The following is a 25,970-nucleotide window of genomic DNA, read 5'->3' on the forward strand; positions in this document are numbered from 1 at the left end:
GCCACCTTAAGGATGCCAGGTTTAACAAAAACTGAACTAAGGATAACATGAGTAAAACATCAGGTTTCGCTACTGCATTTGGTGAGACAAATGGGCCTTCTTTTATCTTCCATTCAAGCAATCTTTGACAGACCCCTTTATTATAGAGCTTTTCAAGGATTAAAGATAAGGCACTTACAAAGGAGTCCCAAATACTCAGAGATGGTTGACTTCTGTAATATGGGTCGTAGACTAAAAGCAGCGCAAAAACAGAGTGCAACAGGGTCCAAAAAATTGAGTGCCACAAGAGATTTTGAATGCAAGCGTATCCTTTTACAGATCCAGAGATATACTCATGCAATTTTTGTTTTTAGGACAGAACGTGCATGATGAAAAAAACATTGTTTTTAAAAAGCGCATTGCAGAATATCAGTACTTTGATGTGAGAAAACTTCAAAACTTTCAAACAAAATATTTGCATGCAACTTACAGTAAGTTGTTGTGGCCGAGTGGTAAAGGCGATGGACTAGAAATCCATTGAGGTATCCCCGTGCAGGTTTGAATCCTGCCAACAACGAGAATCTTTTTATTATCGGCTACAATTTCAGAAGTTGACCTTTAGTATTTCTTCCATTTCAGTTTTATAAATAGGTGGCTTATTTTTGTGTCACTATTGCCTCTCCACATATTTGTTATCGCTACCTCTTTCATGTCTTTGCTACACCTCATTCCTACTTTAGCACTGGTGTAAACGCTTCAAATTATTATACCGTTGCTCTCTCATTCATACCTGCGCATGCACTTGAAAGTTACTTTACCAATAAAAGACGCAAAGAGAGAAATAGAACAAAAGTGCTGGCTGGATTGGCAAACACACTTCATAAAACTGCATTTTCTTTTTTATTCTCCCCCGTGTTACATGCTTAACCTCTCCATGTGTAGTTTCTCTTAACCTGCTGTCCCAGGAAGAGAATTTCATCTACAGGCTCTTTCTGTGTTTTTTTCCCTAGTCTGTCTTTCCCATTTCTTAGTTGTGTAACTGTTCCATCACGCGCTCTATTTAAACGCCATCAATCTCATTTGAGCTCCTTGCTCCCGCTTCTGTTTTCTCCACCTCTCATACTGCCAGTTCTATCTTTCTCTGTGGTTGGTAGCTACTTTCCTGAGCTTCCGAAGCCACGTGGTTCCTGCCTCTTGTTGTCAGACTTGAATTGGAAAAGGAACCATATTAACAAGCCTTTACCACTCACACACGGCGGAAGTTTATACTTTAATTCAGTGAGCTAAGAAAAGCGCGTTGTGGGTCCCCTACGAGCCATGGTGCTTGCTTCATCATGATTTGGCACCAGTCATTAGCCGCAGCTCTGCTAATGAGCCCCTGAGGTCAGTTTCAATAATTACTCAAAAACATAACCATGCAGCCCACTCCTCAACTGTATATTTATCTTGCCTTTCTGCTGTTCGTGTGATTAGCTGGGAGGAGCTCAAGGCGACATCCTCCCTATAAAAGTGTAGATGGATCACTCTCTAACTCTCTCTTGCTTCACATACAAATGGCTTGAAAGGTGCAGGGAAAATGCAGGTCTAATAGACAGAATAGAAGGTCTGTGCCAGGTGGGTTTCTCTGCATTGGTGTCCCATCACAGGTCCGCAAGTGTAATGTGTGATCTTTGACTCCTGGCATTTCACAAGCAGGCGGCCAGGAAACGGTTTCAGCCTATCAACCACTGAGGAGACGCAGCCTCTGAATGAGGAATGAGGAAGCAATGAATACATCCAGCCTATCACAGGAACAGCTCTGAGTGTTCCGAATTATAAATTCCCCATGTCACTGTATGTCGATGAGCCCAAGTAGCTTGCCGTGATCGTATAGTGGTTAGTACTCTGCGTTGCGGCCACAGCAGCCTTGGTTCGAATCCGAGTCATGGCATTGTGGTTGGCAATGTCATGGCAGTTGGGTGTTAACTTTACAGAATTAGCAAATGTACCAGTAGTTTTTGTAAAATGTCTATTAAAAACAGATCCTTTCAAATATTTAAACCATCTAACAACAAATGATTTAAACTCGCATGATTATAAGCTGTAGCTATAATGTATTTACTTACATGAAGTATCGTTCTTCTACCTATTGGGGTGGAGGGGGAGCGGAGCTTATCCCCCAGGTGCAGTTGAGTGACCTGTGTTGTGGCTCGCTAGAGGGAAGGCACAAATGTTGCTGTCACCCAGCCCAATCCAGACGTGTATTGGGGCCAGGTTTCAGGCAAATAGAGCAGTAAGTGTAGAGAAATGTTCACTCTCTAAAAGTGGCATTTCTAAAATAGTAAAGTTAAATCTAACCTCACCAGTAAGTAGGATTTTCAATAAATAAATAAAGCTACTCCTCTCCGATATGGAATTACCAAATAGAAAGTATAGGGGAATACCGGATGCTAACCTATGAGAGGGGTAGACCTCACAGTTGTGAAAAATGAAATAGACTGTTTGGTACTTACAGGACATGCGAACCACCAAAGTACATATCTTATCTTTTACTTACATAGCATCATGCACCTAGGACTACCTAAGGCCTACCTTAGGGGTAAATGATATGTAATAAAAGGGGAGTTTAAGGATTGGCAAGTAGACTGGGACTCCCCTGGGAGACCCCTGAGTCTATGCCCAGAACCATAACTCTGCCAGTCGAGTACTTACCTAAAAGCCGATAACTCACTTTTCTTCCATAAGCTAACATTGACTGGTTTCACTTGGAAATTCTTCTAAGTATGGAATTTTGGAACTTTAAAATATTCATCTAAAATCAGCCGAACAGCGAATTCTGATTTACTCACCTGTTATCAGGAGAGACCTCAGTGCTGCATCTTGTAGCTCGCTACTGACTCTGAAAAGTCATTTTAACCGTACTTACCAGGAACTCGAATTTCCTTCCATAGGATATCATTGCCTGCTTTTTGTTGAAAATTTTTCTAAGTGTCGATTATTGAAACTTACAAATATTCTTTAAAAATCGTTCCGACTGTGAAAACGTAATTGCTTACCTGTTTTAGATAGATGTCCCAGTACTGAGCCTAGGAGCCCAGCACTGGATTACAAAAGTAACGAGAACGTACTTTACCCGTAACTTGAATTTTCTTCCATAGGAAACCAATGACTGTTCTTCTGTGAAATTTCTTCTAAGTGTCCATTTTGCAAACATATAAATATTCCTTAAAAATCGCCTGTATAACTTAAACGCAGTTTCTCAACTGCTTACAGGTGGTACAGTAGTGCTGGATCTAGGATCCAACACTAACCTAGAAAAAGTAACTATAACCCCGCTTACCTGCTAAGTGAATTTCCTTCCATAGGATAACATTGGTAATTTGATCAGAAAAAGTTTCCAAGTGTCAACTTTTAAAATAGCAAAATATTGCTTAAAAATCACAACAGTAACTAAAACGAATTTACTCACTTGTTTCCAAGAACTGTCCCAGGACTGAATCTAGGATCCAGTCCTGGAGTTAGAAAAGTAATCCTGTAAGTAATTAATTGCATATAACTTAAAATTCCCATTGAGCTCAATGTATTATTGTGTTTGAAATTGTGTTGCCTATTGCAATAAACTGTAACTATTACCTGCAAAAGTCAATTGCCTATTGCAAAGTATTTATCTAAAGCATCTCATTCTGAGAAAGTATATTTTGATACCTATTGTTGGTTCTAAAATAAAACAACAATTTATTTTTTTATACAAACCATTGGCCTAGAGTTCAGTTCTTGGGTGTGTGAGACACATTTGCTGACTGATTGTGTACAACAAATGCTTTACACTGTACTCTGATACTGCCTTACTGCTCGAGCAAGCTACCACTTTAGAGAATAAGGTTATATCTAACTTTAGCCTCTGCCAAACCTCTGGGGACTGAGGACTCTGTGCACACTGTACCTATTTGGGAACAGTATATACAGAGCCACTTTCTCACAGTAGTGATAAAGTGATTAGAGTTCTAAGGCAAACATAAAGATACAGCAAGACGTGAGGTGAAAAGCAAAAAGGTTGCTGGTAGGCCACCTTAAGGATGACAGCTCTAACAAAAATGAACTAAGGATAACATGAGTAAAACATCAGGTTACTCTACGGCATTTGGTGAGACAAGTGGGCCTTCTTTTATCTTCCATTCAAGCAATCTTTGACAGACACCTTTATTATAGAGCTCTTCAAGGATTAAAGATAAGGCACTTACAAAGGAGTCTCAAATACTCAGAGATGGTTGACTTCTGTAATATGGGTCGTAGACTAAAAGCAGCGCAAAAACAAAGTGCAACAGGGTCCAAAAAATTGAGTGCCACATGAGAGTTTGCATGCAAGCGTATCCTTTTACAGATCCAGAGATATACTCATGCAATTTTTGTTTTTAGGACAGAACGTGCATGATGAAAAAAACATTGTTTTTAAAAAGCGCATTGCAGAATATCAGTACTTTGATGTGGGACAACTTCAAAACTTTCAAATAAAATATTTGCATGCAACTTACAGTAAGTTGTTGTGGCCGAGTGGTTAAGGCGATGGACTCGAAATTCTTTGGGGTCTCCCCGCGCAGGTTCGAATCCTGCAAACAATGAGAATCTTTTTATTATAGGCTACAATTTCAGAAGTTAACCTTTAGTATTTCTTCCATTTCAGTTTTATAAATAGGTGGCTTATTTTTGTGTCACTATTGCCTCTCCACATATTTATTATCGCTTCCTCTTTCATGTCTTTGCTACACCTCATTCCTACTTTACCACTGGTGTAAACGCTTCAAATTAGTATACCATTGCTCTCTCAATCATACCTGCGCATGCACTTGAAAGTTACTTTACCAATAAAAGACGCAAAGAGAGAAATAGAACAAAAGTTCTGGCTGGATTTGTCAAACACACTTCATAAAACTGCATTTTCTTTTGTATTCTCCCCCGTGTTACATGCTTAACCTCTCCCTGTGTAATTTCTCTTAACCTGCTGTCCCAGGAAGAGAATTTCATCTACAGGCTCTTTCTGTGTTTTTTTCCCTAGTCTTTCTTTCCCTTTTCTTAGCTGTGTAACTGTTCCTTTACGCGCTCTATTTACGCGCCATTAATCTCATTTGAGCTCCTTGCTCCCGCTCCTGTTTTCTCCACCTCTCATACTGCCAGTTCTCTCTTTCTCTGTGGTTGGTGGCTACTTTCCAGAGCTTCCGAAGCCCCGTGGTTCCTGCTTCGTGTTGACAGACTTGAATTGGAAAAGGAACCATATTAACAAGCCTTTACCACTCACACACGGCGGAAGTTTATACTTTAATTCAGTGAGCTAAGAAAAGCGTGTTGTGGGTCCCCTACGAGCCATGGTGCTTGCTTCATCATGATTTGGCACCAGTCATTAGCCGCAGCTCTGCTAACGAGCCACTGAGGTCAGTTTCAATAATTACTCAAAAACATAACCATGCAGCCCCCCCTCAGCTCTGTATTTATCTTGCTTTACTGCTGTTCATGTGATTAGCTGGGAGGAGCTCACGGCGGCATCCTCCCTATAAAAGTGTAGATGGATCACTCCTTAACTCTTTCTTGCTTCACATACAAATGGCTCGAAAGGTGCAGGGAAGATGCAGGTCTAATAGACAGAATAGAAGGTCTGTGCCAGGTGAGTTTCTCTGCATTGGTGTCCCATCACAGGCCCGCAAGTGTAATGTGTGATCTTTGACTCCGGGCAGTTCAGAAGCAGGCGGTCAGGAAACGGTTTCAGCCAATCAACCACTGAGGAGACGCAGCCTCTGTATAAGGAATGAGAAAGCAATCAATACATCCAGCCTATCACAGGAACAGCCCTGAGTGTTCCGAATTATAACTTCTCAATGTCACTGTATGCACTTGAGCCCATGTAGCTCGCCGGGATCGTATAGTGGTTAGTACTCTGCGTTGTGGCCGCAGCAACCTCGGTTCAAATCCGAGTCACGGCATTGTGGTTGGCAATGTCACAGCAGTTGGGTCTTGCTTTTACAGAATTAGCAAACGTACCAGTGGTTTTTGTAAAATGTATATTAAAAACAGATCCTTTCAAATATTTAAACCATCTAACAACAAATGATTTAAACTCACATGATTATAAGCTGTAGCTATTATGTATTTACTTACATAAAGTATCGTTCTTCTACCTATTGGGGGTGGAGGGGGAGCGGAGCTTACCCCCCAGGTGCAGTTGAGTGACCTGTGCTGTGGCTCTCTAGAGGGAAGGCACAAATGTTGGTGTCACCCAGCCCAATCCAGACGTGTATTGGGGCCAGGTTTCAGGCAAATAGAGCAGTAAGTGTAGAGAAATGTTCACTCGCTAAAAGTGGCATTTCTAAAATAGTAAAGTTAAATCTAACCTCACCAGTAAGTAGGATTTTCAATAAATAAATAAAGCTACTCCTCTCCGATATGGAATTACCAAATAGAAAGTATAGGGGAATACCCAATGCTAACCTATGAGAGGGGTGGACCTCACAGTAGTGAAAAATGAAATAGACTGTTTGGTACTTACAGGACATGCGAACCACCAAAGTACATATCTTATCTTTTACTTACATAGCATCATGCACCTAGGACTACCTAAGGCCTACCTTAGGGGTAAATGATATATAATAAAAGGGGAGTTTAAGGCTTGGCAAGTAGACTGGGACTCCCCTGGGAGACCCCTGAGTCTATGCCCAGAACCATAACTCTGCCAGTCGAGTACTTACCTAAAAGCCGATAACTCACTTTTCTTCCATAGGCTAACATTGACTGGTTTCACTTGGAAATTCTTCTAAGTATGGAATTTTGGAACTTTAAAATATTCACCTAAAATCAGCCGAACAGCGAATTCTGATTTACTCACCTGTTATCAGGAGAGACCTCAGTGCTGCATCTTGTAGCTCGCTACTGACTCTGAAAAGTCATTTTAACCGTACTTACCAGTAACTCGTATTTTCTTCCATAGGATATCATTGCCTGCTTTTTGTTGAAAATTTTTCTAAGTGTCGATTATTGAAACTTACAAATATTCTTTAAAAATCGTACCAACTGTGAAAACGTAATTGCTTACCTGTTTTAGATAGATGTCCCAGTACTGAGCCTAGGAGCCCAGCACTGGATTACAAAAGTAACGAGAACGTACTTTACCCGTAACTTGAATTTTCTTCCATAGGAAACCAATGACTGTTTTTCTCTGAAATTTCTTCTAAGTGTCCATTTTGCAAACACATCAATATTCCTTAAAAATCGCCTGTATAACTTAAACGCAGTTTCTCAACTGCTTACAGGTGGTACAGTAGTGCTGGATCTAGGATCCAACACTAACCTAGAAAAAGTAACTATAACCCCGCTTACCTGCTAAGTGAATTTCCTTCCGTAGGATAACATTGGTAATTTGATCAGAAAAAGTTTCTAAGTGTCAACTTTTAAAATAGCAAAATATTGCTTAAAAATCACAACAGTAACTAAAACGAATTTACTCACTTGTTTCCAAGAACTGTCGCAGGACATAATCTAGGATCCAGTCCTGGAGTTAGAAAAGTAATCCTGAAAGTAATTAATGGCATATAACTTAAAATTCCCATTGAGCTCAATGCATTATTGTGTTTGAAATTGTGTTGCCTATTGCAATAAACTGTAACTATTACCTGCAAAAGTCAATTGCCTATTGCAAAGTATTTAACTAAAGCATCTCATTCTGAGAAAGTATATTTTGATACCTATTGTTGGTTCTAAAATAAAACAACAATTTATTTTTTTATACAAACCATTGGCCTAGAGTTCAGTTCTTGAGTGTGTGAGACCATTTGCTGACTGACTGTGTACAACAAATGTGTTACACTGTACTCTGATACTGCCTTACTGCTCGGCAAGCTACCACTTTAGAGAGTAAGGTTATATCTAACTTTAGCCTCTGCCAAACCTCTGGGGACTGGGGACTCTGTGCACACTGTACCTATTTGGGAACAGTATATACAGAGCCAGTTTCTCACAGTAGTGATAAAGAGATTAGAGTTCTAAGGCAAACATAAAGATACAGCAAAACGTGAGGTGAAAAGCAAAAAGGTTGTTGGTAGGCCACCTTAAGGATGACAGGTCTAACAAAAATGAACTAAGGATAACATGAGTAAAACATCAGGTTACTCTACGGCATTTGGTGAGACAAGTGGGCCTTCTTTTATCTTCCATTCAAGCAATCTTTGACAGACACCTTTATTATAGAGCTCTTCAAGGATTAAAGATAAGGCACTTACAAAGGAGTCTCAAATACTCAGAGATGGTTGACTTCTGTAATATGGGTCGTAGACTAAAAGCAGCGCAAAAACAGAGTGCAACAGTGTCAAAAAATTGAGTGCCACATGAGAGTTTGCATGCAAGCGTATCCTTTTACAGATCCAGAGATATACTCATGCAATTTTTGTTTTTAGGACAGAACGTGCATGATGAAAAAAACATTGTTTTTAAAAAGCGCATTGCAGAATATCAGTACTTTGATGTGGGAAAACGTCAAAACTTTCAAACAAAATATTTGCATGCAGTTTACAGTAAGTTGTTGTGGCCGAGTGGTTAAGGCGATGGACTCGAAATCCATTGGGGTCTTCCCGCGCAGGTTCGAATCCTGCCAACAACGAGAATCTTTTTATTATCGGCTACAATTTCAGAAGTTAACCTTTAGTATTTCTTCCATTTCAGTTTTATAAATAGGTGGCTTATTTTTGTGTCACTATTGCCTCTCCACATATTTATTATCGCTACCTCTTTCATGTCTTTGATACACCTCATTCCTACTTTAGCACTGGTGTAAACGCTTCAAATTATTATACCATTGCTCTCTCAATCATACCTGCGCATGCACTTGAAAGTTACTTTACCAATAAAAGACGCAAAGAGAGAAATAGAACAAAAGTGCTGGCTGGATTTGGCAAACACACTTCATAAAACTGCATTTTCTTTTTTATTCTCCCCCGTGTTACATGCTTAACCTCTCCGTGTGTAATTTCTCTTAACCTGCTGTCCCAGGAAGAGAATTTCATCTACAGGCTCTTTCTGTGCTTTTTTCCCTAGTCTTTCTTTCCCTTTTCTTAGCTGTGTAACTGTTCCTTTACGCGCTCTATTTACGCGCCATTAATCTCATTTGAGCTCCTTGCTCCCGCTCCTGTTTTCTCCACCTCTCATACTGCCAGTTCTCTCTTTCTCTGTGGTTGGTGGCTACCTTCCAGAGCTTCCGAAGCCCCGTGGTTCCTGCCTCGTGTTGTCAGACTTGAATTGGAAAAGGAACCATATTAACAAGCCTTTACCACTCACAAATGGCGGAAGTTTATACTTTAATTCAGTGAGCTAAGAAAAGCGTGTTGTGGGTCCCCTACGAGCCATGGTGCTTGCTTCATCATGATTTGGCACCAATCATTAGCCGCAGCTCTGCTAATGAGCCACTGAGGTCAGTTTCAATAATTACTCAAAAACATAACCATGCAGCCCCCCTCAGCTCTGTATTTATCTTGCTTTACTGCTGTTCATGTGATTAGCTGGGAGGAGCTCACGGCGGCATCCTCCCTATAAAAGTGTAGATGGATCACTCCTTAACTCTTTCTTGCTTCACATACAAATGGCTCGAAAGGTGCAGAGAAGATGCAGGTCTAATAGACAGAATAGAAGGTCTGTGCCAGGTGAGTTTCTCTGCATTGGTGTCCCATCACAGGCCCGCAAGTGTAATGTGTGATCTTTGACTCCGGGCAGTTCACAAGCAGGCGGCCAGGAAACGGTTTCAGCCTTCAACCACTGAGGAGACGCAGCCTCTGTATGAGGAATGAGAAAGCAATCAATACATCCAGCCTATCACAGGAACAGCCCTGAGTGTTCCGAATTATAAATTCTCCATGTCACTGTATGTCATTGAGCCCAAGTAGCTCTCTGATTGTATAGTGGTTAGTACTCTGCGTTGTGGCTGCAGCAACCTCGGTTCAAATCCGAGTCATGGCATTGTGGTTGGCAATGTCACGGCAGTTGGGTTTTGCTTTTACAGAATTAGCAAACGTACCAGTGGTTTTTGTAAAATGTATATTAAAAACAGATCATTTCAAATATTTAAACCATCTAACAACAAATGATTTAAACTCACATGATTATAAGCTGTAGCTATTATGTATTTACTTACATAAAGTATCGTTCTTCTACCTATTGGGGGTGGAGGGGGAGCGGAGCTTACCCCCCAGGTGCAGTTGAGTGACCTGTGCTGTGGCTCTCTAGAGGGAAGGCACAAATGTTGCTGTCACCCAGCCCAATCCATTCGTGTATTGGGGCCAGGTTTCAGGCAAATAGAGCAGTAAGTGTAGAGAAATGTTCACTCTCTAAAAGTGGCATTTCTAAAATAGTAAAGTTAAATCTAACCTCACCAGTAAGTAGGATTTTCAATAAATAAATAAAGCTACTCCTCTCCGATATGGAATTACCAAATAGAAAGTATAGGGGAATACCCAATGCTAACCTATGAGAGGGGTGGACCTCACAGTAGTGAAAAATGAAATAGACTGTTTGGTACTTACAGGACATGCGAACCACCAAAGTACATATCTTATCTTTTACTTACATAGCATCATGCACCTAGGACTACCTAGGGCCTACCTTAGGGGTAAATGATATGTAATAAAAGGGGAGTTTAAGGCTTGGCAAGTAGACTGGGACTCCCCTGGGAGACCCCTGAGTCTATGCCCAGAACCATAACTCTGCCAGTCGAGTACTTACCTAAAAGCCGATAACTCACTTTTCTTCCATAGGCTAACATTGACTGGTTTCACTTGGAAATTCTTCTAAGTATGGAGTTTTGGAACTTTAAAATATTCATCTAAAATCAGCCGAACAGCGAATTCTGATTTACTGACCTGTTATCAGGAGAGACCTTAGTGCTGCATCTTGTAGCTCAGTACTGACTCTGAAAAGTCATTTTAACCGTACTTACCAGTAACTCGAATTTCCTTCCATAGGATATCATAGCCTGCTTTTTGCTGAAAATTTTTCTAAGTGTCGATTATTGAAACATACAAATATTCTTTAAAAATCGTACCAACTGTGAAAACGTAATTGCTTACCTGTTTTAGATAGATGTCCCAGTACTGAGCCTAGGAGCCCAGCACTGGATTACAAAAGTAACGAGAAGGTGCTTTACCCGTAACTTGAATTTTCTTCCATAGGAAACCAATGACTGTTTTTCTGTGAAATTTCTTCTAAGTGTCCATTTTGCAAACATATAAATATTCCTTAAAAATCGCCTGTATAACTTAAACGCAGTTTCTCAACTGCTTACAGGTGGTACAGTAGTGCTGGATCTAGGATCCAACACTAACCTAGAAAAAGTAACTATAACCCCGCTTACCTGCTAAGTGAATTTCCTTCCATAGGATAACATTGGTAATTTGATCAGAAAAAGTTTCTGTCAACTTTTAAAATAGCAAAATATTGCTTAAAAATCACAACAGTAACTAAAACGAATTTACTCACTTGTTTCCAAGAACTGTCCCAGGACTGAATCTAGGATCCAGTCCTGGAGTTAGAAAAGTAATCCTGAAAGTAATTAATTGCATATAACTTAAAATTCCCTTTGAGCTCAATGTATTATTGTGTTTGAAATTGTGTTGCCTATTGCAATAAACTGTAACTATTAACTGCAAAAGTCAATTGCCTATTGCAAAGTATTTAATTAAAGCATCTCATTCTGAGAAAGTATATTTTGATACCTATTGTTGGTTCTAAAATAAAACAACAATTTATTTTTTTATACAAACCATTGGCCTAGAGTTCAGTTCTTGAGTGTGTGAGACCATTTGCTGACTGATTGTGTACAACAAATGCTTTACACTGTACTCTGATACTGCCTTACTGCTCGAGCAAGCTACCACTTTAGAGAGTAAGGTTATATCTAACTTTAGCCTCTGCCAAACCTCTGGGGACTGAGGACTCGGTGCACACTGTACCTATTTGGGAACAGTATATACAGAGCCACTTTCTCACAGTAGTGATAAAGTGATTAGAGTTCTAAGGCAAACATAAAGATACAGCAAAACGTGAGGTGCAAAGCAAAAAGGTTGCTGGTAGGCCACCTTAAGGATGCCAGGTCTAACAAAAATGAACTAAGGATAACATGAGTAAAACGTCAGGTTTCTCTACTGCATTTGGTGAGACGAGTGGGCCTTCTTTTATCTTCCATTCAAGCAATCTTTGACAGACCCCTTTATTATAGAGCTTTTCAAGGATTAAAGATAAGGCACTTACAAAGGAGTCCCAAATACTCAGAGATGGTTGACTTCTGTAATATGGGTCGTAGACTAAAAGCAGTGCAAAAACAGAGAGCAACAGGGTCCAAAAAATTGAGTGCCACAAGAGAGTTTGAATGCAAGCGTATCCTTTTACAGATCCAGAGATATACTCATGCAATTTTTGTTTTTAGGACAGAACGTGCATGATGAAAAAAACATTGTTTTTAAAAAGCGCATTGCAGAACATCAGTACTTTGATGTGGGACAACTTCAAAACTTCCAAATAAAATATTTGCATACAGCTTACAGTAAGTTGCTGTGGCCGAGTGGTTAAGGCAATGGACTCGAAATCCATTGGGGTCTCCCCGCGCAGGTTCGAATCCTGCCAACAACGAGAATCTTTTTATTATCGGCTACAATTTCAGAAGTTAACCTTTAGTATTTCTTCCATTTCAGTTTTATAAATAGGTGGCTTATTTTTGTGTCACTATTGCCTCTCCACATATTTGTTATCGCTACCTCTTTCATGTCTTTGCTACACCTCATTCCTATTTTAGCACTGGTGTAAACGCTTCAAATTATTATACCGTTGCTCTCTCATTCATACCTGCGCATGCACTTGAAAGTTACTTTACCAATAAAAGACGCAAAGAGAGAAATAGAACAAAAGTGCTGGCTGGATTGGCAAACACACTTCATAAAACTGCATTTTCTTTTTTATTCTCCCCCGTGTTACATGCTTAACCTCTCCCTGTGTAATTTCTCTTAACCTGCTGTCCCAGGAAGAGAATTTCATCTACAGGCTCTTTCTGTGTTTTTTTCCCTAGTCTTTCTTTCCCTTTTCTTAGCTGTGTAACTGTTCCTTTACGCTCTCTATTTAGGCGCCATTAATCTCATTTGAGCTCCTTGCTCCCGCTCCTGTTTTCTCCACCTCTCATACTGCCAGTTCAATCTTTCTCTGTGGTTGGTGGCTACTTTCCAGAGCTTCCGAAGCCCCGTGGTTCCTGCCTCGTGTTGTCAGACTTGAATTGGAAAAGGAACCATATTAACAAGCCTTTACCACTCATGCACGGCGGAAGTTTATACTTTAATTCAGTGAGCTAAGAAAAGCGTGTTGTGGGTCCCCTACGAGCCATGGTGCTTGCTTCATCATGATTTGGCACCAGTCATTAGCCGCAGCTCTGCTAATGAGCCACTGAGGTCAGTTTCAATAATTACTCAAAAACATAACCATGCAGCCCCCCCTCAGCTCTGTATTTATCTTGCTTTACTGCTGTTCATGTGATTAGCTGGGAGGAGCTCACGGAGGCATCCTCCCTATAAAAGTGTAGATGGATCACTCCTTAACTCTTTCTTGCTTCACATACAAATGGCTCGAAAGGTGCAGGGAAGATGCAGGTCTAATAGACAGAATAGAAGGTCTGTGCCAGGTGAGTTTCTCTGCATTGGTGTCCCATCACAGGCCCGCAAGTGTAATGTGTGATCTTTGACTCTGGGCAGTTCACAAGCAGGCGGCCAGGCAACGGTTTCAGCCTTCAACCACTGAGGAGACGCAGCCTCTGTATGAGGAATGAGAAAGCAATCAATACATCCAGCCTATCACAGGAACAGCCCTGAGTGTTCCGAATTATAAATTCTCCATGTCACTGTATGTCATTGAGCCCAAGTAGCTCGTTGTGATCGTATAGTGGTTAGTACTCTGCGTTGTGGCTGCAGCAACCTCGGTTAAAATCCGAGTCATGGCATTGTGGTTGGCAATGTCACGGCAGTTGGGTTTTGCTTTTACAGAATTATCAAACGTACCAGTGGTTTTTGTAAAATGTATATTAAAAACAGATCCTTTCAAATATTTAAACCATCTAACAACAAATGATTTAAACTCACATGATTATAAGCTGTAGCTATAATGTATTTACTTACATAAAGTATCGTTCTTCTACCTATTGGGGGTGGAGGGGGAGCGGAGCTTACCCCCCAGGTGCAGTTGAGTGACCTGTGTTGTGGCTCTCTAGAGGGAAGGCACAAATGTTGCTGTCACCCAGCCCAATCCAGACGTGTATTGAGGCCAGGTTTCAGGCAAATAGAGCAGTAAGTGTAGAGAAATGTTCACTCTCTAAAAGTGGCATTTCTAAAATAGTAAAGTTAAATCTAACCTCACCAGTAAGTAGGATTTTCAATAAATAAATAAAGCTACTCCTCTCCGATATGGAATTACCAAATAGAAAGTATAGGGGAATACCCAATGCTAACCTATGAGAGGGGTAGACCTCACAGTAGTGAAAAATGAAATAGACTGTTTGGTACTTACAGGACATGCGAACCACCAAAGTACATATCTTATCTTTTACTTACATAGCATCATGCACCTAGGACTACCTAGGGCCTACCTTAGGGGTAAATGATATGTAATAAAAGGGGAGTTTAAGGCTTGGCAAGTAGACTGGGACTCCCCTGGGAGACCCCTGAGTCTATGCCCAGAACCATAACTCTGCCAGTTGAGTACTTACCTAAAAGCCGATAACTCACTTTTCTTCCATAGGCTAACATTGACTGGTTTCACTTGGAAATTCTTCTAAGTATGGAGTTTTGGAACTTTAAAATATTCATCTAAAATCAGCCGAACAGCAAATTCAGATTTACTGACCTGTTATCAGGAGAGACCTCAGTGCTGCATCTTGTAGCTCAGTACTGACTCTGAAAAGTCATTTTAACCGTACTTACCAGTAACTCGAATTTCCTTCCATAGGATATCATTGCCTGCTTTTTGCTGAAAATTTTTCTAAGTGTCGATTATTGAAACTTACAAATATTCTTTAAAAATCGTACCAACTGTGAAAACGTAATTGCTTACCTGTTTTAGATAGATGTCCCAGTACTGAGCCTAGGAGCCCAGCACTGGATTACAAAAGTAACGAGAACGTGCTTTACCCGTAACTTGAATTTTCTTCCATAGGAAACCAATGACTGTTTTTCTGTGAAATTTCTTCTAATTGTCTATTTTGCAAACATATAAATATTCCTTAAAAATCGCCTGTATAACTTAAACGCAGTTTCTCAACTGCTTACAGGTGGTACAGTAGTGCTGGATCTAGGATCCAACACTAACCTAGAAAAAGTAACTATAACCCCGCTTACCTGCTAAGTGAATTTCCTTCCGTAGGATAACATTGGTAATTTGATCAGAAAAAGTTTCTAAGTGTCAACTTTTAAAATAGCAAAATATTGCTTAAAACTCACAACAGTAACTAAAACAAATTTACTCACTTGTTTCCAAGAACTGTCCCAGGACTGAATCTAGGATCCAACCCTGGAGTTAGAAAAGTAATCCTGAAAGTAATTAATTGCATATAACTTAAAATTCCCATTGAGCTCAATGTATTATTGTGTTTGAAAATGTGTTGCCTATTGCAATAAACTGTAACTATACCTGCAAAAGTCAATTGCCTATTGCAAAGTATTTAACTAAAGCATCTCATTCTGAGAAAGTATATTTTGATACCTATTGTTGGTTCTAAAATAAAACAACAATTTATTTTTTTATACAAACCATTGGCCTAGAGTTCAGTTCTTGAGTGTGTGAGACCATTTGCTGACTGATTGTGTACAACAAATGCTTTACACTGTACTCTGATACTGCCTTACTGCTCGAGCAAGCTACCACTTTAGAGAGTAAGGTTATATCTAACTTTAGCCTCTGCCAAACCTCTGAGGACTGAGGACTCTGTGCACACTGTACCTATTTGTGAACAGTATATACAGAGCCACTTTCTCACAGTAGTGATAAAGTGATTAGAGTTCTAAGGCAAACATAAAGATACAGCAAAACGTGAGGTGAAAAGCAAAAAGGTTGCTGGTAGGCCACCTTAAGGATGGCAGGTCTAACAAAAATGAACTAAGGAAAACATGAGTAAAACATCAGGTTACTCTACGGCATTTGGTGAGACAAGTGGGCCTTCTGTTATCTTCCATTCAAGCAATCTTTGACAGACACCTTTATTATAGAGCTCTTCAAGGATTAAAGATAAGGCACTTACAAAGGAGTCTCAAATACTCAGAGATGGTTGACTTCTGTAATATGGGTCGTAGACTAAAAGCAGCGCAAAAACAGAGTGCAACAGGGTCCAAAAAATTGAGTGCCACATGAGAGTTTGCATGCAAGCATATCCTTTTACAGATCCAGAGATATACTCATGAAATTTTTATTTTTAGGACAGAACGTGCATGATGAAAAAAACATTGTTTTTAAAAAGCGCATTGCAGAATATCAGTACTTTGATGTGGGACAACTTAAAAACTTCCAAATAAAATATTTGCATGCAGCTTACAGTAAGTTGTTGTGGCCGAGTGGTTAAGGCGATGGTCTCGAAATCCATTGGGGTCTCCCCGCGCCGGTTCGAATCCTGCCAACAACGAGAATCTTTTTATTATCGGCTACAATTTCAGAAGTTAACCTTTAGTATTTCTTCCATTTCAGTTTTATAAATAGGTGGCTTATTTTTGTGTCACTATTGCCTCTCCACATATTTATTATCGCTACCTCTTTCATGTCTTTGCTACACCTCATTCCTACTTTAGCACTGGTGTAAACGCTTCAAATTATTATACCATTGCTCTCTCAATCATACCTGCGCATGCACTTGAAAGTTACTTTACCAATAAAAGACGCAAAGAGAGAAATAGAACAAAAGTGCTGGCTGGATTTGGCAAACACACTTCATAAAACTGCATTTTCTTTTTTATTGTCCCCCGTGTTACATGCTTAACCTCTCCCTGTGTAATTTCTCTTAACCTGCTGTCCCAGGAAGAGAATTTCATCTACAGGCTGTTTCTGTGTTTTTTTCCCTAGTCTTTCTTTCCCTTTTCTTAGCTGTGTAACTGTTCCTTTACGCTCTCTATTTACGCGCCATTAATCTCATTTGAGCTCCTTGCTCCCGCTCCTGTTTTCTCCACCTCTCATACTGCCAGTTCTCTCTTTCTCTGTGGTTGGTGGCTACTTTCCAGAGCTTCCGAAGCCCCGTGGTTCCTGCCTCGTGTTGTCAGACTTGAATTGGAAAAGGAACCATATTAACAAGCCTTTACCACTCACACACGGCGGAAGTTTATACTTTAATTCAGTGAGCTAAGAAAAGCGTGTTGTGGGTCCCCTACGAGCCATGGTGCTTGCTTCATCATGATTTGGCACCAGTTATTAGCCGCAGCTCTGCTAATGAGCCACTGAGGTCAGTTTCAATAATTACTCAAAAACATAACCATGCAGCCCCCCCTCAGCTCTGTATTTATCTTGCTTTTCTGCTGTTCATGTGATTAGCTGGGAGGAGCTCACGGAGGCATCCTCCCTATAAAAGTGTAGATGGATCACTCCTTAACTCTTTCTTGCTTCACATACAAATGGCTCGAAAGGTGCAGGGAAGATACAGGTCTAATAGACAGAATAGAAGGTCTGTGCCAGGTGAGTTTCTCTGCATTGGTGTCCCATCACAGGCCCGCAAGTGTAATGTGTGATCTTTGACTCCGGGCAGTTCACAAGCAGGCGGCCAGGAAACGGTTTCAGCCTTCAACCACTGAGGAGACGCAGCCTCTGTATGAAGAATGAGAAAGCAATCAATACATCCAGCCTATCACAGGAACAGCCCTGAGTGTTCCGAATTATAAATTCTCTATGTCACTGTATGTCATTGAGCCCAAGTAGATCGCTGTGATCGTGTAGTGGTTAGTACTCTGCGTTGTGGCTGCAGCAACCTCGGTTCAAATCCGAATCATGGCATTGTGGTTGGCAATGTCACGGCAGTTGGGTTTTGCTTTAACAGAATTATCAAACGTACCAGTGGTTTTTGTAAAATGTATATTAAAAACAGATCCTTTCAAATATTTAAACCATCTAACAACAAATGATTTAAACTCACATGATTATAAGCTGTAGCTATAATGTATTTACTTACATAAAGTATTGTTCTTCTACCTATTGGGGGTGGAGGGGGAGCGGAGCTTACCCCCCAGGTGCAGTTGAGTGACCTGTGTTGTGGCTCTCTAGAGGGAAGGCACAAATGTTGCTGTCACCCAGCCCAATCCAGACGTGTATTGTGGCCAGGTTTCAGGCAAATAGAGCAGTAAGTGTAGAGAAATGTTCACTCTCTAAAAGTGGCATTTCTAAAATAGTAAAGTTAAATCTAACCTCACCAGTAAGTAAGATTTTCAATAAATAAATAAAGCTACTCCTCTCCGATATGGAATTACCAAATAGAAAGTATAGGGGAATACCCAATGCTAACCTATGAGAGGGGTAGACCTCACTGTAGTGAAAAATGAAATAGACTGTTTGGTACTTACAGGACATGCGAACCACCAAAGTACATATCTTATCTTTTACTTACATAGCATCATGCACCTAGGACTACCTAGGGCCTACCTTAGGGGTAAATGATATGTAATAAAAGGGGAGTTTAAGGCTTGGCAAGTAGACTGGGACTCCCCTGGGAGACCCCTGAGTCTATGCCCAGAACCATAACTCTGCCAGTCGAGTACTTACCTAAAAGCCGATAACTCACTTTTCTTCCATAGGCTAACATTGACTGGTTTCACTTGGAAATTCTTCTAAGTATGGAGTTTTGGAACTTTAAAATATTCATCTAAAATCAGCCGAACAGCGAATTCTGATTTACTGACCTGTTATCAGGAGAGACCTCAGTGCTGCATCTTGTAGCTCAGTACTGACTCTGAAAAGTCATTTTAACCGTACTTACCAGTAACTCGAATTTCCTTCCATAGGATATCATTGCCTGCTTTTTGCTGAAAATTTTTCAAAGTGTCGATTATTGAAACTTACAAATATTCTTTAAAAATCGTACCAACTGTGAAAACGTAATTGCTTACCTGTTTTAGATAGATGTCCCAGTACTGAGCCTAGGAGCCCAGCACTGGATTACAAAAGTAACGAGAACGTGCTTTACCCGTAACTTGAATTTTCATCCATAGGAAACCAATGACTGTTTTTCTGTGAAATTTCTTCTAAGTGTCCATTTTGCAAACATATAAATATTCCTTAAAAATCGCCTGTATAACTTAAACGCAGTTTCTCAACTGCTTACAGGTGGTACAGTAGTGCTGGATCTAGGATCCAACACTAACCTAGAAAAAGTAACTATAACCCCGCTTACCTGCTAAGTGAATTTCCTTCCGTAGGATAACATTGGTAATTTGATCAGCAAAAGTTTCTAAGTGTCAACTTTTAAAATAGCAAAATATTGCTTAAAAATCACAACAGTAACTAAAACGAATTTACTCACTTGTTTCCGAGAATGTCCCAGGACTGAATCTAGGATCCAGTCCTGGAGTTAGAAAAGTAATCCTGAAAGTAATTAATTGCATATAACTTAAAATTCCCATTGAGCTCAATGTATTATTGTGTTTGAAATTGTGTTGCCTATTGCAAAAAACTGTAACTATTACCTGCAAAAGTCAATTGCCTATTGCAAAGTATATAACTAAAGCATCTCATTCTGAGAAAGTATATTTTGATACCTATTGTTGGTTCTAAAATAAAACAACAATTTATTTTTTTATACAAACCATTGGCCTAGAGTTCAGTTCTTGAGTGTGTGAGACCATTTGCTGACTGATTGTGTACAACAAATGCTTTACACTGTACTCTGATACTGCCTTACTGCTCGAGCAAGCTACCACTTTAGAGAGTAAGGTTATATCTAACTTTAGCCTCTGCCAAACCTCTGGGGACTGAGGACTCTGTGCACACTGTACCTATTTGGGAACAGTATATACAGAGCCACTTTGTCACAGTAGTGATAAAGTGATTAGAGTTCTAAGGCAAACATAAAGATACAGCAAAACGTGAGGTGAAAAGCAAAAAGGTTGCTGGTAGGCCACCTTAAGGATGACAGGTCTAACAAAAATGAACTAAGGATAACATGAGTAAAACATCAGATTACTCTACGGCATTTGGTGAGACAAGTGGGCCTTCTTTTATCTTCCATTCAAGCAATCTTTGACAGACACCTTTATTATAGAGCTCTTCAAGGATTAAAGATAAGGCACTTACAAAGGAGTCTCAAATACTCAGAGATGGTTGACTTCTGTAATATGGGTCGTAGACTAAAAGCAGCGCAAAAACAGAGTGCAACAGGGTCCAAAAAATTGAGTGCCACATGAGAGTTTGCATGCAAGCGTATCCTTTTACAGATCCAGAGATATACTCATGCAATTTTTGTTTTTAGGACAGAACGTGCATGATGAAAAAAACATTGTTTTTAAAAAGCGCATTGCAGAACATCAGTACTTTGATGTGGGACAACTTCAAAACTTCCAAATAAAATATTTGCATACAGCTTACAGTAAGTTGCTGTGGCCGAGTGGTTAAGGCAATGGACTCGAAATCCATTGGGGTCTCCCCGCGCAAGTTCGAATCCTGCCAACAACGAGAATCTTTTTATTATCGGCTACAATTTCAGAAGTTAACCTTTAGTATTTCTTCCATTTCAGTTTTATAAATAGGTGGCTTATTTTTGTGTCACTATTGCCTCTCCACATATTTATTATCGCTACCTCTTTCATGTCTTTGCTACACCTCATTCCTACTTTAGCACTGGTGTAAACGCTTCAAATTATTATACCATTGCTCTCTCAATCATACCTGGGCATGCACTTGAAAGTTACTTTACCAATAAAAGACGCAAAGAGAGAAATAGAACAAAAGTGCTGGCTGGATTTGGCAAACACACTTCATAAAACTGCATTTTCTTTTTTATTCTCCCCCGTGTTACATGCTTAACCTCTCCCTGTGTAATTTCTCTTAACCTGCTGTCCCAGGAAGAGAATTTCATCTACAGGCTCTTTCTGTGTTTTTTTCCCTAGTCTTTCTTTCCCTTTTCTTAGCTGTGTAATTGTTCCTTTACGCTCTCTATTTACGCGCCATTAATCTCATTTGAGCTCCTTGCTCCCGCTCCTGTTTTCTCCACCTCTCATACTGCCAGTTCTCTCTTTCTCTGTGGTTGGTGGCTACTTTCCAGAGCTTCCGAAGCCCCGTGGTTCCTGCCTCGTGTTGTCAGACTTGAATTGGAAAAGGAACCATATTAACAAGCCTTTACCACTCACACACGGCGGAAGTTTATACTTTAATTCAGTGAGCTAAGAAAAGTGTGTTGTGGGTCCCCTACGAGCCATGGTGCTTGCTTCATCATGATTTGGCACCAGTCATTAGCCGCAGCTCTGCTAATGAGCCACTGAGGTCAGTTTCAATAATTACTCAAAAACATAACCATGCAGCCCCCCCTCAGCTCTGTATTTATCTTGCTTTACTGCTGTTCATGTGATTAGCTGGGAGGAGCTCACGGAGGCATCCTCCCTATAAAAGTGTAGATGGATCACTCCTTAACTCTTTCTTGCTTCACATACAAATGGCTCGAAAGGTGCAGGGAAGATGCAGGTCTAATAGACAGAATAGAAGGTCTGTGCCAGGTGAGTTTCTCTGCATTGGTGTCCCATCACAGGCCCGCAAGTGTAATGTGTGATCTTTGACTCCGGGCAGTTCACAAGCAGGCGGCCAGGAAACGGTTTCAGCCTTCAACCACTGAGGAGACGCAGCCTCTGTATGAGGAATGAGAAAGCAATCAATACATCCAGCCTATCACAGGAACAGCCCTGAGTGTTCCGAATTATAAATTCTCCATGTCACTGTATGTCATTGAGCCCAAGTAGCTCGCTGTGATCGTATAGTGGTTAGTACTCTGCGTTGTGGCTGCAGCAACCTCGGTTTAAATCCGAGTCATGGCATTGTGGTTGGCAATGTCACAGCAGATGGGTTTTGCTTTTACAGAATTATCAAACGTACCAGTGGTTTTTGTAAAATGTATATTAAAAACAGATCCTTTCAAATATTTAAACCATCTAACAACAAATGATTTAAACTCACATGATTATAAGCTGTAGCTATAATGTATTTACTTACATAAAGTATCGTTCTTCTACCTATTGGGGGTGGAGGGGGAGCGGAGCTAACCCCCCAGGTGCAGTTGAGTGACCTGTGTTGTGGCTCTCTAGAGGGAAGGCACAAATGTTGCTGTCACCCAGCCCAATCCAGACGTGTATTGGGGCCAGGTTTCAGGCAAATAGAGCAGTAAGTGTAGAGAAATGTTCACTCTCTAAAAGTGGCATATCTAAAATAGTAAAGTTAAATCTAACCTCAACAGTAAGTAGGATTTTCAATAAATAAATAAAGCTACTCCTCTCCGATATGGAATTACCAAATAGAAAGTATAGGGGAATACCCAATGCTAACCTATGAGAGGGGTAGACCTCACAGTAGTGAAAAATGAAATAGACTGTTTGGTACTTACAGGACATGCGAACCACCAAAGTACATATCTTATCTTTTACTTACATAGCATCATGCACCTAGGACTACCTAGGGCCTACCTTAGGGGTAAATGATATGTAATAAAAGGGGAGTTTAAGGCTTGGCAAGTAGACTGGGACTCCCCTGGGAGACCCCTGAGTCTATGCCCAGAACCATAACTCTGCCAGTCGAGTACTTACCTAAAAGCCGATAACTCACTTTTCTTCCATAGGCTAACATTGACTGGTTTCACTTGGAAACTCTTCTAAATATGGAGTTTTGGAACTTTAAAATATTCATCTAAAATCAGCCGAACAGCGAATTCTGATTTACTGACCTGTTATCAGGAGAGACCCCAGTGCTGCATCTTGTAGCTCAGTACTGACTCTGAAAAGTCATTTTAACCGTACTTACCAGTAACTCGAATTTCCTTCCATAGGATATCATTGCCTGCTTTTTGCTGAAAATTTTTCTAAGTGTCGATTATTGAAACTTACAAATATTCTTTAAAAATCGTACCAACTGTGAAAACGTAATTGCTTACCTGTTTTAGATAGATGTCCCAGTACTGAGCCTAGGAGCCCAGCACTGGATTACAAAAGTAACGAGAACGTGCTTTACCCGTAACTTGAATTTTCTTCCATAGGAAACCAATGACTGTCTTTCTGTGAAATTTCTTCTAAGTGTCCATTTTGCAAACATATAAATATTCCTTAAAAATCGCCTGTATAACTTAAACGCAGTTTCTCAACTGCTTACAGGTGGTACAGTAGTGCTGGATCTAGGATCCAACACTAACCTAGAAAAATTAACTATAACCACGCTTACCTGCTAAGTGAATTTCCTTCCGTAGGATAACATTGGTAATTTGATCAGAAAAAGTTTCTAAGTGTCAACTTTTAAAATAGCAAAATATTGCTTAAAAATCACAACAGTAACTAAAACGAATTTACTCACTTGTTTCCAAGAACTGTCCCAGGACTGAATCTAGGATCCAACCCTGGAGTTAGAAAAGTAATCCTGAAAGTAATTAATTGCATATAACTTAAAATTCCCATTGAGCTCAATGTATTATTGTGTTTGAAAATGTGTTGCCTATTGCAATAAACTGTAACTATTACCTGCAAAAGTCAATTGCCTATTGCAAAGTATTTAACTAAAGCATCTCATTCTGAGAAAGTATATTTTGATACCTATTGTTGGTTCTAAAATAAAACAACAATTTATTTTTTTATACAAACCATTGGCCTAGAGTTCAGTTCTTGAGTGTGTGAGACCATTTGCTGACTGATTGTGTACAACAAATGCTTTACACTGTACTCTGATACTGCCTTACTGCTCGAGCAAGCTACCACTTTAGAGAGTAAGGTTATATCTAACTTTAGCCTCTGCCAAACCTCTGGGGACTGAGGACTCGGTGCACACTGTACCTATTTGGGAACAGTATATACAGAGCCACTTTCTCACAGTAGTGATAAAGTGATTAGAGTTCTAAGGCAAACATAAAGATACAGCAAAACGTGAGGTGCAAAGCAAAAAGGTTGCTGGTAGGCCACCTTAAGGATGCCAGGTCTAACAAAAATGAACTAAGGATAACATGAGTAAAACGTCAGGTTTCTCTACTGCATTTGGTGAGACGAGTGGGCCTTCTTTTATCTTCCATTCAAGCAATCTTTGACAGACCCCTTTATTATAGAGCTTTTCAAGGATTAAAGATAAGGCACTTACAAAGGAGTCCCAAATACTCAGAGATGGTTGACTTCTGTAATATGGGTCGTAGACTAAAAGCAGTGCAAAAACAGAGAGCAACAGGGTCCAAAAAATTGAGTGCCACATGAGAGTTTGCATGCAAGCGTATCCTTTTACAGATCCAGAGATATACTCATGAAATTTTTATTTTTAGGACAGAACGTGCATGATGAAAAAAACATTGTTTTTAAAAAGCGCATTGCAGAATATCAGTACTTTGATGTGGGACAACTTAAAAACTTCCAAATAAAATATTTGCATGCAGCTTACAGTAAGTTGTTGTGGCCGAGTGGTTAAGGCGATGGTCTCGAAATCCATTGGGGTCTCCCCGCGCCGGTTCGAATCCTGCCAACAACGAGAATCTTTTTATTATCGGCTACAATTTCAGAAGTTAACCTTTAGTATTTCTTCCATTTCAGTTTTATAAATAGGTGGCTTATTTTTGTGTCACTATTGCCTCTCCACATATTTATTATCGCTACCTCTTTCATGTCTTTGCTAGACCTCATTCCTACTTTAGCACTGGTGTAAACGCTTCAAATTATTATACCATTGCTCTCTCAATCATACCTGCGCATGCACTTGAAAGTTACTTTACCAATAAAAGACGCAAAGAGAGAAATAGAACAAAAGTGCTGGCTGGATTTGGCAAACACACTTCATAAAACTGCATTTTCTTTTTTATTGTCCCCCGTGTTACATGCTTAACCTCTCCCTGTGTAATTTCTCTTAACCTGCTGTCCCAGGAAGAGAATTTCATCTACAGGCTGTTTCTGTGTTTTTTTCCCTAGTCTTTCTTTCCCTTTTCTTAGCTGTGTAACTGTTCCTTTACGCTCTCTATTTACGCGCCATTAATCTCATTTGAGCTCCTTGCTCCCGCTCCTGTTTTCTCCACCTCTCATACTGCCAGTTCTCTCTTTCTCTGTGGTTGGTGGCTACTTTCCAGAGCTTCCGAAGCCCCGTGGTTCCTGCCTCGTGTTGTCAGACTTGAATTGGAAAAGGAACCATATTAACAAGCCTTTACCACTCACACACGGCGGAAGTTTATACTATAATTCAGTGAGCTAAGAAAAGCGTGTTGTGGGTCCCCTACGAGCCATGGTGCTTGCTTCATCATGATTTGGCACCAGTTATTAGCCGCAGCTCTGCTAATGAGCCACTGAGGTCAGTTTCAATAATTACTCAAAAACATAACCATGCAGCCCCCCCTCAGCTCTGTATTTATCTTGCTTTTCTGCTGTTCATGTGATTAGCTGGGAGGAGCTCACGGAGGCATCCTCCCTATAAAAGTGTAGATGGATCACTCCTTAACTCTTTCTTGCTTCACATACAAATGGCTCGAAAGGTGCAGGGAAGATACAGGTCTAATAGACAGAATAGAAGGTCTGTGCCAGGTGAGTTTCTCTGCATTGGTGTCCCATCACAGGCCCGCAAGTGTAATGTGTGATCTTTGACTCCGGAAAGTTCACAAGCAGGCGGCCAGGAAACGGTTTCAGCCTTCAACCACTGAGGAGACGCAGCCTCTGTATGAAGAATGAGAAAGCAATCAATACATCCAGCCTATCACAGGAACAGCCCTGAGTGTTCCGAATTATAAATTCTCTATGTCACTGTATGTCATTGAGCCCAAGTAGCTCGCTGTGATCGTGTAGTGGTTAGTA

The 25,970-nt window shown here is 40.2% G+C and overlaps 7 non-coding genes across 7 annotated transcripts; all 7 read left to right on the forward strand.

Moving 5' to 3' along the window:
* Positions 1-474: 474 nt before the first annotated feature.
* TRNAS-AGA (transfer RNA serine (anticodon AGA)) lies at positions 475-556 on the forward strand. Its single transcript has one exon. It is a non-coding gene; the product is annotated as a tRNA-Ser (tRNA).
* A 3,939-nt stretch (positions 557-4,495) lies between these two features.
* Positions 4,496-4,577, forward strand: TRNAS-CGA (transfer RNA serine (anticodon CGA)). Its single transcript has one exon. It is a non-coding gene; the product is annotated as a tRNA-Ser (tRNA).
* Positions 4,578-8,514: 3,937 nt separating this feature from the next.
* Positions 8,515-8,596, forward strand: TRNAS-CGA (transfer RNA serine (anticodon CGA)). The gene has a single exon. It is a non-coding gene; the product is annotated as a tRNA-Ser (tRNA).
* Positions 8,597-12,527: 3,931 nt separating this feature from the next.
* TRNAS-CGA (transfer RNA serine (anticodon CGA)) lies at positions 12,528-12,609 on the forward strand. The gene has a single exon. It is a non-coding gene; the product is annotated as a tRNA-Ser (tRNA).
* A 3,936-nt stretch (positions 12,610-16,545) lies between these two features.
* Positions 16,546-16,627, forward strand: TRNAS-CGA (transfer RNA serine (anticodon CGA)). The gene has a single exon. It is a non-coding gene; the product is annotated as a tRNA-Ser (tRNA).
* A 3,937-nt stretch (positions 16,628-20,564) lies between these two features.
* TRNAS-CGA (transfer RNA serine (anticodon CGA)) lies at positions 20,565-20,646 on the forward strand. The gene has a single exon. It is a non-coding gene; the product is annotated as a tRNA-Ser (tRNA).
* A 3,938-nt stretch (positions 20,647-24,584) lies between these two features.
* TRNAS-CGA (transfer RNA serine (anticodon CGA)) lies at positions 24,585-24,666 on the forward strand. Its single transcript has one exon. It is a non-coding gene; the product is annotated as a tRNA-Ser (tRNA).
* Positions 24,667-25,970: the final 1,304 nt, after the last annotated feature.

The sequence above is a fragment of the Triturus cristatus genome, chromosome 12 (genome assembly GCF_964204655.1).
Source record: "Triturus cristatus chromosome 12, aTriCri1.1, whole genome shotgun sequence".
Lineage (NCBI taxonomy): Eukaryota > Metazoa > Chordata > Amphibia > Caudata > Salamandridae > Triturus > Triturus cristatus.